Source organism: Elephantulus edwardii, unplaced genomic scaffold, assembly GCF_000299155.1.
Source record: "Elephantulus edwardii isolate Elephantulus edwardi_28Jun2011 unplaced genomic scaffold, EleEdw1.0 scaffold00106, whole genome shotgun sequence".
Lineage (NCBI taxonomy): Eukaryota > Metazoa > Chordata > Mammalia > Macroscelidea > Macroscelididae > Elephantulus > Elephantulus edwardii.
Genome location: NW_006399856.1, coordinates 4,411,383 through 4,425,383, shown reverse-complemented (window position 1 = coordinate 4,425,383; position 14,001 = coordinate 4,411,383). Strand labels below are relative to the sequence as shown.

At 40.4% G+C, this 14,001-nt stretch overlaps 1 pseudogene; it reads right to left on the bottom strand.

Annotated features, from left to right (window-relative positions):
• Positions 1-9,339: 9,339 nt before the first annotated feature.
• LOC102843426 lies at positions 9,340-11,049 on the bottom strand (annotated as a pseudogene).
• Between the last annotated feature and the right edge of the window lie 2,952 nt (positions 11,050-14,001).

Here is a 14,001-nt window from a genome sequence, read left to right as displayed (position 1 = left end):
ATTATTTTTGTGTGTGTGTACCGTCAAATCAGATCTGACTGGTACAGGAGGAAATTGCCCCTCCTTCCCCGGCAGAGCATCTGGTGGATTCGAACCGTGCGCCTCTGGGATTGTAGTTGCAGCTCCTTACCACTAGGCCACCAGAGCTCCCCTTCCGCTTTTATTCTTTTTTACCTGATGGGCCTGTCTACTATTTGAATATGTTGCACGTTTTCATTTATTTTAAAAAAATACTCAATTCTCCTCCAAAAGAGGTTAAGCTTCCTTTTAGCTGTCACTGAGTTGGCCTCCAATCCATATACAACAAAATGAAATGCTCCACTATCAACATGATGGTCGGTAGATCTGACCACTGTGATTTGTTACAGGGTTTCACTGACTGGCTTTCAAAGTAGATCACTGGGCCTTCCTTCTTTTTTCTTTTTCTTTGTCTACCCCCCAAACTCCATGGACACCCGCTCAGCCTCACAGCAGAAAAACTTGTGCTTCCATAACGTTGTCCAGATCTTTACATTTCTTTCCATATTTGCAATGTGATTTTTTTTTCTGCCTGTTGTGTATTCTTTGTGAATACCAGCTTGCCCATCACAAGTACATTCTAAGAACAAATTAAGAAAGGTAAATGAATAAAAGGAAATGAAGGTGCTTCTTTCAGGACCCTGGTGAAAACAGAAAGCTTTAAATGCCCCTTACTTTTCTAACCTTTCTAACCCTTATTTTTCTAACCTTTCTCCAAGTAAAAAAGTACTTCTCTCCTATTTGTCTTTAACTAGGATGTGCTACTGGGTCTCCAAATGGCCATGGATTGAGGCCAGAACATGCTTACTTTCTCAAGGATGAAAGATGCTTACTTCAATATTTACATGGTTTCGGAAAATCTTTTTGCCAAGTGAATAAAGACCCCAGAGAGAAATCTGCTGTGCCCTGTAATCTAAGCAGCCTAATATAGAACCACATGTTTGAGGACTTGAAAAATTGAGATGATAGTTTTATTTTTGCTTTCATCTTTGGAATACAACAACATTACAACTACAAGACAGATTACTATTGAGAATACTGAATACACAAAGGTATGGAACTTTTCCATCCTTCATTAGTGAGGGCAAACTGGTAAGGGGAAGGTTTAAGCAATTATTTTTCAATTTAAAAAAAAAATAGCTAGTAGTAAGACATATGCTCGTTGTAGGTCCCAGGACACACAAGCGCACACATTGCAGCTGAAGTAGAGGGTTCATGCAACAGTGCCTCTCAATCAGATGCAAGTTGTGAGCATTCAAGGTTTAACAGAGGTCAGTGTGCTCGAAGCAAAGTGAATGAAGGTGGTAATAGATGAAGTCAAGGGAGATAGGAGACTGGTGGGAGCGAGGACTGTACTAGAACTGCTGCCTGCAGGGCCAGACCAAAGGCCTTCCAGCCAGGTTACTGTTGGAGGGGTGAGAGGAGTGGGTCATAGCTGACAAGACTAAAAGAGCTTTTTAACACTGACTCAGAGTTTCAAGCCAGGGGTCAGGGATGCAGGTCAGATTGCTTGTCAAAAGGCCCGAGAAATTTCCCTGACCAAAGAATTGCATCTTGACTCTTCTTTGCCTAAATTGAAACCTGTTTAAGCTTTACTCCAAGCAAATCATTCAAGAAGCTGGACTTTATGCAGAAGAATGTGGCATCAGGTTTGAAGATGCATCAACAACCTGCATTACATGCTGAAAGGGAGGAGGATTTGACACACTTGCTATAGATCAAAGACTACAGTGTTCGATATGAATCTCAACATCAAGGAGACAAAAATCCTCACCACTGGGCTGCTAGGCAAAATCATGACGGATAAAGGGAGAAAAAAACCTGGAAATTGTCAATGATTTAATCTTAATTGGATCTACAGTCGATAATCTTAGTACTATTAGTCAATAAATCAAAAGACATATTACATTGGGAAATACTGCTGTGAAGGACCACTCCAAAGTACTAAGGAGAAATGACATCAGTTTAAAGGCTAAGGCACAAACTGATTCAGGTCAAGGTATTTTCAGTCATCTGAGAGCTGGACAATGAATAAAGATGACAGAAGAAGAATTGAAGCATTTGAGTTGTGATGCTGGAGTGTGGAATATCCCATGGACTACTCAAAGGACAAACAGATATGTTCTGGAAAAAGTGAAGTCAGAGTGTTCACTGGAGGCAAAGATCATCCTCTCATACGTTAGACGTGTTGCTAGGAGAGGCTATTCCTTGGGAAAAGGACATCATGCTTGGGAAGACCTTCAATATAATGGATGGATGGATAGATGCAGTGACTGAAGCGATGGACTCATGAGTTATAGAGGATGCGGATGACACAGGACAGGACAGGCTTCCGATCTGTTATTCGTAGGATCACTATGAGCTGTACTCTACTTGATGACACCTAACAACACCACTTCCCTAAAAAATCCCGTATTTGTAACTTTTGCTTGGGATTTCTGTGTTGCTATTGTAACAGATTAGCGAACTCAGTAAACCCAGTGACAGAGCAGTGAGAGCCCTGGCAGGGGTGGTTGGTATTAGAATAGAAAGAAGAAATGACTGAAGAATGGAGACAAGTCTGAATGTACAGTAATTGGTTTTGTGTGTTGTTGTAGATGAGAATTCTTCCTCCTTGTGGAGTTTGGCAGATGTCAGATGTTGCTGCCTCTACATCAGCTACTCTGTTGTTACGGTTTCATGAAAGACAGTGGTTATGTCTTCCTTTCAAACGCCATTCATGGAGAAGCTCCTGTGTTACAATCAATGTTCAGGCATGTATGCATGTTCAGCATTGATATAACAATGTGATTTGAGTCCCTCTATTAGAATCTCCTCTCTTGTCTAAAATCTAATGGAACTGTTGTTGTTGTTGTTATGTGCCGTTGAGTCGCTTGCGACTCATAGCGACCATATGTACAACAGCCCTAAACTCCGCTCTGTCCTGTGCCAATCGCACTGTCTCTAACACTCCCATCCCAATTATCCCAGTCACTGAATCAATCCACCTCATAGAGGGCCTTCCTCTCCTGTGCCGTCCCACCACCCTCCCAAGCATGATGTCCCTCTCCAAGGACTGGTCTCTCCTCACAACATGTCCAAAGTATGTTAGATGGAGCCTCAGAATCCTTGCCTCCAAGGAGCCACCCAGTTTAACCCTCTCCAGGACAAATCTGTTTGTTTTCCTAGCAGTCCATGGTATTCTCAATACTCTTCTCCAGCACCACAGCTCAAAGGCGTCAATTCTCCTTCTATCCTCCTTGGTCATTGTCCAACTCTCTGATGCATAACAAGTGATTGCAAAGACTATAGCCTGTATCAGACGCACCTTAGTCTCCAGAGAGACACCATTGCTCTTCAGTACTTTGGAGAGGTCCCTAACAGGAGACTTTCCCATGGCAATGCTCCTTTTAATTTCCTGGCTGCTGGTGCCAAGACCGTTGACTATGGAGCCAAGCAAACTAAAGCTGTGTACAATCTCAATCTCTTCACCATCCATCCTGATGCTGCCGATTGGTCCAGTGGTGAGAATCTTTGTCTTCTTGACATTGAGCCTCAATCCATATTGTAGGCTGCAGTCCTTGACACTCTGCAGCAGGCGCTTCAGGTCCTCTTCAGTTTCAGCAAGCAGGGTTGTGTCATCCGCATAACGCAGGTTGTTGATAAATCGTCCACCAATCTTGACCCCACATTTCTCCTCATAGAGCCCAGCCTCTCGGATAATCTGTTCTGCATACAGGTTGAAAAGGTATGGAGATAGGATGCATCCCTGGCGTACGCCCTTCCCAATTTTGAACCATGCAGTGTTCCCTTGCTCTGTTCTGACGACTGCCTCCTGGTCCAAGTATCGCATTAGAACGATCAAGTGTTCTGGGATTCCCATTCTTCTCAGAGTCAGCCACAGTTTGTTATGATCTACACAGTCAAATGCCTTAGCATAGTCAATGAAACACAGATAGACATTCCTCTGCTATTCCCTGCTTTCAGCCAAGATCCATCTAACATCAGCTACAATATCTGTAGTACCATGACCCCTTCTAAACCCAGCCTGGACATCTGGTAGTTCTCTGTTGATGTGCTGTTCCAGTTGTTTTTGGATAATCTTCAGTAAATCTTGCTTGCATGTGAAATCAGTGAGATACATAGAAAACCCTATGTAATGGAACTAGCTAAGCAAAATACACACACACACACACCACCAGAATTGGAATTTTGGTCACATCACAAATGAGTGCCTTCCAGTATAATGGTTCTTTTAAAAATTAAACACAAACCAGTATCATAATGTTAGACATCATCTTTAAGTTTGTGCATTTGTGTATAAGTGTTTACACACATGTGACAAACTAGTTGGAATGGATATAAAATAAACTGTCGTCATTTCAACATAGTGAGAGCTACATTGACCTAGTGGACAGAAAATTATGCTACCAAGCCCAAGGTGGGTGATTTTAATTTGCAGCACTCAAGCCTGGTTTAAATTGTTTTTTTGTCAAACATTCTTCTTAGTAGTATAGCACTGTCTGTGCATTGCTGTACAGAGGTAATTCATGGTTGTTGTGATGATAAACATTGTGACATTGATGTACCAAATGCGATAATGGTTACCCATGGTGGACAGTGTTTGGTGGAGCTCCCCAATTAAAACAAGCTTGGAAGCAGGAGTGGCATCCACTTCCAAAATAGCTTGACTCCAGAAACTTTATGAACATGGAGAAGCAATGAAAGTTACTGAAGTGTTCAGGTCTTTCATTTATAGGGTCACTATGAGTCGTCTACAACTCAACGGCACTTAACAACAACAACAAAAATAATATAGTCATTTCAGAGTGTAAATCACTCGAGTTATGAAAGATAGTGTATGTATTCAAAATCAAATTCTAATTTTTTTTTTGCACTTTCTTTTCAAAATATTTCAAAAGTATTGTGGTGGCATTTTTATCCTGCTGTAGGAAGGAAAAATAAATTGTCTCTTGCTAAAAGTTTGCCTGCATTTCTCATCTTGTCTACTTGTGGCTGGTCCTGGGACAGAGCAGGTCAGCAGATACATGTATATAAGTACGCTTTGTATAACTGATGTGGAAAAATGGAATTCCTTTCTTCACACTTACATCGAAGGGCTAGCTACTACTCAGCTCTGAGTGTCTGTTCACAATCCTATCTCCAAATTTGAATTTTCATATGCAATGTTCTTATTTACATGTTTTCTTAAGTTTTTTTCCCAGGACATTTTGCAATTTGCACAAACCATGTTTGTAGCTCTAACCTAGTCCACACATTGCCAGTTTGCAAACTCTGCTCTAAGCAGATAATAGAAAACCAGCACAGGGAACTTTGGACCAGTGTATACATTTTCCACTCTGAATTTTCATGTACTCTTAGCACAGAGGCATTTTTCCCCCAACAGTGTGAAGCTTAATTACAAAAATGCACACACAAAATTGATGTAGAGAAATCTTCTGGGAATCTGGAAATGTTCTAGATTTTTATAATCTTAGTAGTGACACAAGTGCATACATATGTAAAGTGTCATTGAGCTGTTTGCTTTAGATTTACTCCCTGCCCACATTTCAACACACCCACCTCATCAACTTACGTTCACTGCCATTGAGTTGATTCCAACTTATAATGGCCCTTCATCTGGCTTCTGGGAATGTGAATCTTTACAGAAGTTGACTGTCTCATTCCCGTTCCATGGAGCAGCTGGAAGATTCGGACCACAACTTTTCAGTCAGCAGCCCGATTCATAGCACACTATCCTTGTGTGCTGTTGTTGTTAAGTACCTTAAAATTGCCTATGATTCATAGTGACCCTTTGAACAACAGATCTGAACTTTCTCCTGCCTCGCACAATCCTCCTCATCTCTGATATGCTTAGACTTGTTAGAGTCACTGTGTCACTCCATCTTCTTGAGGGTTTTCTTCTCTCTCTCTGACCCCCCCCCCCACCTTACAAAGCATGATGCTTTTTATAGCCTCTCCTCACAACATGCTTCAAAGTAGAGGAGACAAAGTTTCTTCATCCTTGCTCCTAAGCAGCATTTTGTTTGTTCTTCCTCCAAGACAAGTATTTGTTATTTTGCCAGTCTGTGGAGTAGACCATTTTCTTCTCTGACATTACAACTCAAAGGCATCAATTCTGTTTTTTTAATTTTATTAAGTTTATGAACGTTTACAGAGATTTTGGATTTCCATTCATTCATTGTTGCGTTTTTCTCTCTGCCCACCCCTCCCCCCCTAGTTCGCTCTTCTTTTTGAAAAGTAAAAATTCTTTCATTGGTATACAATCCACACCTCCCACCCCCAGTACACTCCACTATGCAACCTTTGTTCTGGAATCTTGTCATACCCATAATACCTTATCATATATCATTTTTAAACAGTTCTTTTTTTGTTATCCTTATTTATTGTCTAACTTTCAGATGCATAAGAAGCCACCATCAAATAGGCCTTTAAGGTATGGCAATACCACATACAATGGGAATTCCCATTGTGGGTAGAACACAGGACCATTTTAATCTATAGAGTGTTCATTGCTTGGATTTCAGGAGTACATAGCCAGGCCTTTCTCTCTAGTCTAGTCTAGTCTGTAAGTTCTGCTGAAGCCTGGCCATATCGTAACCACAAGCATGCCTCCAATGACAGACAATGGCAGCTACGCATGAGATGTTTGGCCTGAGAATTCCACTCAAGTCTTCCACATGGTGGGCAGGGCTTTGGTCACTGAGCCACCACTGCTCTAACCACAAACCAAACATAAAATAACAAGATGACACCTTCAGTGAGGAGCAAATAGGGTAATGTGTTCTTTCTTGAAATGCAGATTTGAAACAAAGACCTTCTAAGCAACGTCAGTGTTATGTTTAGTGGAGAAAGAGACTTCATAAAAGAAAAAGGTGAAAACTAGTTCTATCTAGCTCTCCCAAGTGCCTCCCAGGCCTTTCACCTGCTAGTGACCACCTACTTCCAATCTCAGGTGGGGCTTCTTCAAGACAGACCTCACAAACTTGTTCTTAGGAGAATAAAAGGTGCTCTTGACTGAAGACTAACCACTACGTTAACACAGGTAAAAGAGACATAGAGGACCACACAGGAGGACAGCAGCAGCCTGAGGGGTCAGGCTTCCCAGGCGTGTGCCCGATGGCAGTATCCTATCTCTGCTGGTTTGAGCTCTTCTGGCATTATCGAGAAGCTTCTTTGTGGGGGTCGAGTAGAGAACAGGTGTGCTGGTCACATGTCCATCTGCTCACCAGGTGCAACCAGCTAGCACCAAGCCTAGCACATTCCCTCGTGCGTGCTTTGAGACCCGGAAGGCAATTCCATGAATTCACAGCTCCAAACACCTCATTCCCCTCGCTGACTCAGATCTTCAGGTCTGTTTGGAGCTATACCTGCATCTTCAATTCCATCAACATGCGAGGAGCTCTGTTGTTGTTAGATGTATGAGTCAGTTCTGACTCCTGGTGACTCTGTACAACAGACTGAAACGTTGCTATGTCTTCAGCACTCCACACCAACATGCCGAGTGTGAACCCCTTATTACCACCACTGTAACAACCCAGCTCCTGCGAGGTCTTCTTTTTCACTGATTCTCTGTTTAACCAAGCATGCTATCAATCTTCAAGACCTACTTTGTCCTGGCAACACATCCAGAGAATGTGAGATGGAGTCTCACATCCTCCCTTCTAAGGAAAACTCTGGTAGTATTTCTTCCAAGGTAGATTTGTTCTTCTGGCACGTCACGGTATCATGAATATTCTTAGACTATAACTCAGATAAATCAATTCTTTTGTGGTCATTACTTATTATTTTTTGTCTGGCTTTTGAATGCATATGTGGTGATTGCTGCTTGAGACTAAAATGTATTATAATGTACAAAGTGTTGGAGTTAGAAAATAAAAAAAAAGAACAAACACATCCTGCATTTCTCAAACTGAGACAACTTGGGGGGAAATTCAAGTCCCAGTTTTTAATATTTGATGATTCTATGGACAAAATAGTGCATAATAAATCCCTGTGGATCATTAAGGAAATGTATGGGTTATAACCCTTGTCTCCTTGGAATTTATAAGCTCCTTAGGAAGAGAGTCTGTTAAAAATAAATTCCTAAGAGGAAATTATACTGGAAGATCTTCCCATTTGTTTCTAATGATATCTACCTATCAAATGTTAATGCTAGTATATGACAGCATGATTGTAAGCGAAACTGATGTGTAGATACTTTGATATTTCACAAATATTTCAATGCTGACAAAAGGATGAATAATAATTACACTATTAAAAAGAAAAATTAGGTGGCTTTTAGTTCAAGGCAGCAAGTAAAAAGGCTTAGAAATGGATCTTATTTAGAATAAGGAATAGGGAAATGAAAGTGTTATTGACTGAAGGCTTGCCTTTTAATTCATCACAGCTAAGAGGGCATAGCGTTTAACCACTTAAACTGTGACATTAAGCAGAATGGGACTTTGGTGATTATCTGGTTAATTCAATCAACTTGGACATCCATTTGGATAATTAAGATCCAAGGGAACAGGGCAGATGTTTGAAAGAATTATCCAGAACATTAATCTGCATATGGCTTCAAAGAAGGGGAAGCCTAGACATTAGAGAGAGCAGTGGAGATGTATTTGAGACTTTTCTCCTAGATTATTTAAACTAACAAAGATTGCTACAGATATAGAGACATTGGAAAAAAGTTAGAAGTTTCTCATGAAAATGGGATATTCCAGGTGGGTGGAAGAATCCTAACACGGGACATTAACATCCTTCATCTGCTGCTGTGAACATCAGCTCACTGCCTAACTTACTCCCAGGACTGATAGTTGTCTACTAAGATACAAATCAAGTACCATATCATCCAAACATCACTCTTCTTTATGTTCTCTATACAGACAATGCCCAGTTCCTTGGCAGACGCTTTTACATGTTTTCCTCTTACACACAAATAATAAAGTATAGCATTAGTGCCTGGTGGGGAGAATGCTACCTCTCTTACTTCCTGATCAAAAGTATCAAAGTAAATTTGGTTATTTTGTGCTCGCTTCGGCAGCACATATACTAAAATTGGAATGATACAGAGAAGATTAGCATGGCCCCTGCGCAAGGATGACACGCAAATTCGTGAAGCGTTCCATATTTAAAAATTAAATTAAATTAAAAAATATAAAAACTTTGGTTATTTTAAGCCCCCTCTCACCCTCAAATAATTGTCTACTCTTAAACTTTTTTTTTTTTCAGAATGCCCTGATTTTATTAGCTAGTGCGTATCCAAAGCAATGCCATATCTGTGGTTTTCTCTCTCGGTGAAGCCCTGAGCTGTAGACAGCAGCCTCTGCTCCCCGACTACGCTGTGCGGGTGGTGTGCGGCTGTAGCACCTGCGCCACGGCCCTGCAGTCCATCACCTCCTCTGGCAGGCAGCCGTCCTGGTCACGCAGTGTGGGGTCGGCGCCAGACTGCAGCAGCAGCTCCACGATGTCCACAGACTCGCAGGCCGCAGCATAATGTAGAGCTGTTTGACTTTCATTGTCCTGACAATTTATGTCAGCTCTGTATTGTAGCAGGACAGTCACTAGTTCCTTATGTCCTCGGTCACAGGCCCAGTGGATTACAGCTCTCCCCTCTTCATCTTTCATATTCACATCCACATTTTTTTATTTGATGGCTTTGGTTATATGGTCTTTGTTATTTTCCCTGCAGTAATCGAATTATGTTTTTGTCTTCTTCCCTGATGATTTCTTCATGATACAGTGAACTAATGGCCGGACCACCAAACCCAGTATTTCCTTCTTTTCCTTTCTTCATTGGTGTCTGAGGATTCCAACCTGGATCTAATTTTTTTTTTTACTACTGCAATATACTCCTGCATGGCTTGGCTGGGGCTTGAATCACCAAGTGCTTTCCATGCTTCCCATTTTTGCTTTCCTTCAAAATCAAAGAAGCTTGGTTTAGGAGTATTGCAATTTCCAACTTTGACCTGCTTGTACCTGGCATACCTGGCTCGGATCTGACTGGTTCTGGAGGAGATTGTCCCTCCTTCCCTGGCAGAGGATCTGATGGATTCAAACTGTTCGCCTCTGGAATTGCTGTGCAGCTTCTTGCCACTAGGCCACCAGAGCTCCTAAACTTATTTTTTTAAAGGCAAATACCAATGTGAAGATGGCATGCCATTGCTGAAAATGTCAATGGCTTCTCATCACTCTTAAGTCAAGAGTGGACTCTGAGGCCATCAATCAAAAACATTTACTGAGTGACTGAACACTTTCTAGAATGATGGGCCTATGTTTTAGGGAAAATAACTTCCCTTTCAAATCTTTACTAATGGTATTTTGGTAAAGGACAAGCCTCTGAAGTACGTTTTGTGAAAAGGATATAAAAATAGCACAAAGGAGCAATGATTTCATAAAATATTATATTACATGGAAAAGTCTAGAAAGCATTTTGCTGAGTGAATTAAATCAGTCTCATAAGGACAAATACTGCATAAAACCATTATTGGAAAAATAGAAGGATAACTAGTAAAATGTGTATAAATGTCCAAAAGGGGAAGGGGACAGAAAAAGGGGAAGGGTGGAAATCACTAGGATGATAGAGTTTAGTGGAAGATGATGCTGGTGAGGGACATTAATCAGGGCTTGAAGAGATGATGTAATTATAGACATAGGTCAATGGTAATTATGTGGTATCCACTGTATATCAATTATTGTGTGAAACAGTGCAAATGAAGGATTGTACAGAACACAATGTATATGAATGAAATAAAGTGTAAATGAATTCTTGTACAAAACCCAATTTTAATAAAGTTGTTTAAAAATTTTAAAAAAAGAAGGCTCTGAGACATGATATACAAAAGGCTTTGAACTCTGCTTAAGTTCACTCTTGCAGTCACAGGAATTTTTTTTCTTTTTCAGTTCCTCAAATATGGAAAATTGTCTTATCTCTGAGCATTTGCTTGTGTTGTTCCTGCTGACTCTCTATTTCCTCATTGCTGTCTGTTTAGCCCTTACTCACCCTTCCATGCTCAGTTTGAATGTCACTTGCTCTGAGGAGTGCATCTTTGACCCCAAGTCTATATGTGGCACCCAGTCTTCTTGAGAACTAAGACTTATCATTTTGTAATGCTTAACTACTTTTGCAGTCTGAAATTGACCAAACATGCAATCAAGATAGATTAATAGTTACTGATGATGGGAAAGCAGAAGTTGGACATAATGAAGAAGGAATGATAATCGGAAAGCATGGACTTAGTGACAGAAATGAGGTTGAAGATTGAATTTTGTACATTCAATAATTTTTTAATCACAAATACCTTTTCTAAGAAATAGCCAAAAAAGGCCATTACACTAGTGGAAAGAATTGTTGGAGAAGGTCAATATTAGCAGTCAAAATCAGGCTAGGTGCTCACTGTGGAACAGACTATATATTACTTATGTGCAAGGTTCAATTGATTAAAAAAAAACAAACCCCAAATCCACAAGAACCAAAATACAAACTTGAGTCTACCTTACCTGAATTTAAAATTCATATTAAGAACAGGTTTGAAGCATTGAACACCAATGATTGAAGACCATAGAGGTTATGGGATGATATCCTGATTCCACATTCTTCTTCACAGAATATAGTTTCTCAAGTAATTTGTTTGGCATGTAGATTGAATAGGTGTGGAGAAAGGACACAACCTTGCCACACACCTTTTCTACTTTTTTTTCAGTATTTGGTACCATCGAACTGGATCCAATGGCGTAGGAAGAGATTACCCCTCCTTCTCCAGCAGAGCATTTGGTGGATTTGAACAGTGTGCCTTTAGGATTGCAGCACAGCTTCTTGCCACTAGGCCACCAGAGCTCCCTATCTTACCTACATGTAAACCATGCAGTGTTCCCGTGCTCTGTGTGCACAATAGACTCTTAGTTTAGGTAAAGGTTGTGCATACCACATACTTGAGCTTTCACATACTCTGGGCATGTTGTTAGGAGAGGTTATGCGTTGGACCATTATGTGGGGGAAGGGGAAGAAAGAGCAAAAGAGTCAGAATCTTTACCAAGTGGAATCACACAATGACTGCAGAACTGGGCTCACGTGTGTCAGAGAGTGTTAGGATGGCGTAAGACAGGACAAAGTTTATAGGGTCTGTAAAAGTCGTACTTGCTGACACCTAATAACAAGAACAATCCATGAAGAGAGCAAAAGATAATTACAAAGACAGAAGAGAAAGTTAAAAAAAAAAAACAAAGCAAAATAGATATCAGAAGAGACTTTGAAAATTGCACTAGAGTGTCAAGAAGCCAAAACAAGGGGGACAATTGTCAAAGTAAAAGAAATGAACAGATTTCAAAGGGCTACTTGAGAAGACAAAGCAAAGGAACAGGTTGTGCAGAGAGTTGAAATTGGAAAATAAAAAGGGAAGAACTAAGGGAGCTCTGGTGGCCTAGTGGCAAGAAGCTGTATTTCAATCCCAAAGGCACATGGTTCGAATCTACCAGGTGCTCTGCTAGAGAAGAAGGGGAAATCTCCGGTACCAGTTGGATCTACTTTGATGGCACACAACAACAACAACAACAACAACAACAACAAAAGTAAAGAACTCACTTGGAATTTGAAATTTCTCAAGCTGAAAGAATTGAAAAACAAACTCAAGCTTGAGTTGAAATAATGAGAAATGCTATGAGCGAAATCTTGAATGATCCAAGATGCATAAAAACAGATAAAAGGGAAATACAGAGTCATTGCATAGATGACACCAAAACATTTCACAAATACCACTTGAACCAAAGCCAATGGTAATGAAGGAAGAAGTTCAAGCTCTACCAAAGGCATTGTTATTGTTGTTGTTAAGTGCCATTGAGTCGTTCATAGAGTTTCCGGAGACAAGCCATTTTGGAAGTGGATGCCACTTCTGCTTCCAACCATGTTTTAATCAGGAAGCTCCACCAAACACTGTTCAGCATGGGTAACCATTAGCGAATTTGGCACATCAGTGTCACAGTGTTCAGCATCATAGCAACCATGAGTTACCTCTGTACAGCAATGCACAGTCTAGTGTTATACCACTTAGAAGAATGTTTAACAAAAAACAATTTAAACCAGGCCTGAGGGCAGCAGATTAAAATCACCCACCTTGGGTATAGCATTCTGTCCACTAGGCCAACATAGCTCTCTCTGTATTGTTATAACTCGTGGTTGCTGTGATGCTAAACACTGTGACCGAAGGCATTAGCCAAAAAAAGGAGAAGAAGAAAAAAAGGGCCCCAGGAAACTAAAGACTACAAATAGACATATTTCGTCTAACAGGTGCAGCTCTCATGTGCTCACCAATCTATGCCAGAAATTATTTCCTTTCCCAAGAAAGGGGACCCAACAGGATGTGAAAACTACAGAACAATATCATTAACATCAAATGCAAACAAAATATTGCTGAAGATCGTTCAAAACCAGCTAGAACAATACAATGACAGAGAATTGCCAGGATTTCAAGCTGGGTTAAGAAGAACCTGCGGCACCAGGGATGCCATTGTTGATGTCAGATGGATCCTGCCTGAAAGTAGAAACTACCAGAATAATGTCTATTATATGGACAAGGCAAAACCATTTCACAGTGTGGACCATAACAAACTATTGCTAACTTTAAGGGCAATGGGAATCCCAGAACACTTAATTATACTCAAAGAAACCTGTTGCCTAGACCAAGAAATTATTGTCTGAACAGAACAAGGGAACACTGCATGATTTAAAGTCAGGAAAGTTGTCTATCAGGGTTCTATCTTTTTCTCCATACTTATTCAATCTGTATGCTAAGGAAGTTTTTTAAAAAAATTGGTTTCTATGAGGAAGAATATAACATCAGAATTGGAGGAAAACTCATTATCAACTCATACAAATGAAAAAAAAAAATAACCTTGCTTGCTTGCTGAAAAGGAGGAGGAATTGAAGTGTTTGCCACAGAAGTTCAAAGACTATAGCCTTCAATATGGATTTCATCTCAGCATCTAGAAGACAAAAACCTCACC